General features: G+C 46.7%; 1 pseudogene; it reads left to right on the top strand.

Annotated features, from left to right (window-relative positions):
• LOC102247486 overlaps nucleotides 1–1,740 on the top strand; it is a 41,000-nt pseudogene extending 39,260 nt beyond the window's left edge.
• Nucleotides 1,741–2,766: the final 1,026 nt, after the last annotated feature.

Here is a 2,766-nt window from a genome sequence, read left to right as displayed (position 1 = left end):
CGAGAGCCTCTCCATCCCGCCCCTGCGGCCAGGCCGGCGGGCCGTGCTTTCAGCTGCTGTCGCGGGGCAGGGTTTCACTTTTAGCGGGATCTTCCCTGTGACTTGCCTGTGTGGCCAGATGCAGGTGTTTGGTTTTACCGTCAGCCAAGCCGACGTTCCCAAGCTGTGTCCCCTACACCTCCTCTCGACTGCATTCCTGGATGCCTGAGAAAAGCAAGAAGGAGGTGAAACAGGAAGCCCGAACCTTGCTCAGAGCTCATCTTAACCGGGGTGACGGACGATGGTTGATGGAGAATTTTTCTCCAGTGTTCCACTGTGATGCTAGAGAATCAGAAAACCTCCGCCGTAAACTTCATGATCAGCCATCCAGGTTTGTCTTATATGTTCGTTCAAGAGAGTCCCACTTTCCAGACTAGCTCTGAGCATTTCGCCTTGAGTTTTGTTGGCATTAGAAAAGAGAAGGAAAACAAAACAAAACAAAACAGCCTCATTTAACGGAGAGCACCCTTTCAGCCCTGGAAGTTAGGCAAGGTCTCCTGTGAGGAAGTGGATGGCTGCTCTGTCACTCTGGTTTGTGGATCTCAGGATGTTGGAAAGTCAACATTTATTTGATACCTGATTAACCAGTTGTTAAATCCTATTTCCTGTGTTGACAATTTGGAATGTGATCTGGGACAGACAAGAATTTACTCCTTCCGGTTGCATTTCTTTACTTAACAATACAGAACCAGCTGTAGGACCACCTTTCATCTCCCAGAGAACACCACAGAAAATGGTGTATTTGGGGAAATATGCTGGCATAAACAGCTGTGAGAATGACATTGAGATGCTAAAGTATGTGTTCAGCTCCTACAAGAGAGTCCCCTCTTATCGTCAACACAATGGGCTGGGCGACAGACCAAGGGCTCTTGTTTCTCCTTCATCTGATCCCGTTGCCATATCCCAGCCACTTCTCTTGGTTCAGTTCCGGTCTAAGTAAATCCTGCCAAACCTCACCTCCGACTATGCAGACGACATGGATGGCTTGTACACAAAAAGCAAATCCAAAGGCAGAAAGAGAGGTTTCTACCAGGCAGAATCTGCATATAGTCTGCTGACCAAAAAAAGAAGAGTCCAGCTGTGTTTACTGGACATAAACTGATGAGCGTCCAGTCAGATTTTGCCTTAAGAAAAACTCTAGGAACTAGAGAGTCACATAACCGAGTTTTTTGTGACTTGGCAGTGTTCGGTTACCTTGGTAGCTGCAGCCCCCAGTGCTGCAACAGACTGACACCCTATCAGATCCCTTTCAGTGCAGTTGCCTTCTGGATTATTCGTGCCAATGTCGCTCCTACCCATGTCCTGGGTGCTGTGAATGCCAGCTGGGCTGGTCTTTGCAAGATCCTGGATGACATCAGAGGATATGCAAATAGGCCGTCCTGCTTGCCCAGACTCCAATCTGCAATGTTTGGGGTTTGGAATTTGTAGAGAGATCGACATGGACAAGAGGTTTTACCACATCCTCATGCCTGTGCCCTGGAAGAGCTAAGAAATGTGAATTGTCTGCTGGCCGTTGCCATTTCCATTCCAGAATGTGTAACCAAGAGCCAGCGTGAGCTCCAGGGGACAAAATCTTACATGATGACAGATTATAATCTTGTCTTTCCTAGAGCATCAGGGGAAATTGGAGCAAGAGAAACTGAGGAAACGTGTAAAGAGAAACTACACCCAAAATCAACATTCTATCGAAAATCAAAATGATGTTTTGATTAAGAGAAAGAACTAATAAGAGAAGAAAGCTTGACTTTATCTCCAGCCTGACAGCAGGAGACTCGTGGGCTTTGGTCGCTGCCAAAGGCACTCTGACGTAGCCGTGTTTCCAACATAGCTTGTGGAAGTTTACAGTAAATTTAACTCCCTTCTTAAAGCTACGTGACCTAGTTTTGCCCTAGTCTGCTGTATGGTTCATCATACGTGATGTTTTATTTTTTAAAGGGATAAAGCTGCAAGGAAAAATTTTTATGCCACTTAAACAAAGAATACAGTCGATTCCTCAAAAAGTTCTTCAAGGATCTGATTGTTGGAATCTGGATAGAAATAGGGAAGCTGGAGCCTCAAAACTGTACCAAGGAGGAAGGCAGGCTGGCCAGTGGGACCCAAGCATAACAGAATGTGGAGATCCACCTTGGTCCTCACCACGGTGATGGCTGGCCAGAGCGGGGACCTGCTGGTGGGGTCTGCCTGGGGCTGGTTGCAGCCCCCGTGGTCCTTCCCATCCCCTGATCATGTGATGCTATCTAACTTCTCTTCCATTCCTGTGAGTCAAGTGTTCATTTATCCTATTTAGTCTTTAAATTTAATCAAGGTTTAACAGATGAGGTTTGGACTCAAGAACCCTTCTTTAAAAAAAATCCTACATTAATATACAGTGGGGCCTTGACTTACAAGTGTCCCTACTAACAAGTTTTTTGAGATACCAGCTGTCTCTGGGCCGATTTTTTGCATTGAGTTGATAGAGTAATTTGAGTTAACGAGCTCCTTAATGAGCTTGGTCTCGGAACGAATTAAACTCGTAAGTCAAGGCCCCACTGTACTGAACAAAAATTGCCCTCAAATCCAGGAATCATCCCCTGGAGCCTCTAAAACTAGATTTGTCCTAACTGGCTTCTCGTCTGAGACTGAAGACACAGCCAGGGCAGAGCTGGACACTAGGCTGTTTGGAAGAGGCCTGCTGGGGCCGCTCTGTGAGAAAGGTCCCTTCCTGCCTTCGGGCAGCTGGACCTGAAC

The sequence above is a fragment of the Myotis brandtii genome, unplaced genomic scaffold (assembly GCF_000412655.1).
Source record: "Myotis brandtii unplaced genomic scaffold, ASM41265v1 scaffold110, whole genome shotgun sequence".
NCBI classification, from domain to species: Eukaryota; Metazoa; Chordata; class Mammalia; order Chiroptera; family Vespertilionidae; genus Myotis; species Myotis brandtii.
Note: the sequence above shows the minus strand (reverse complement) of the source record. Positions and strands in the feature narration are given on the sequence as shown.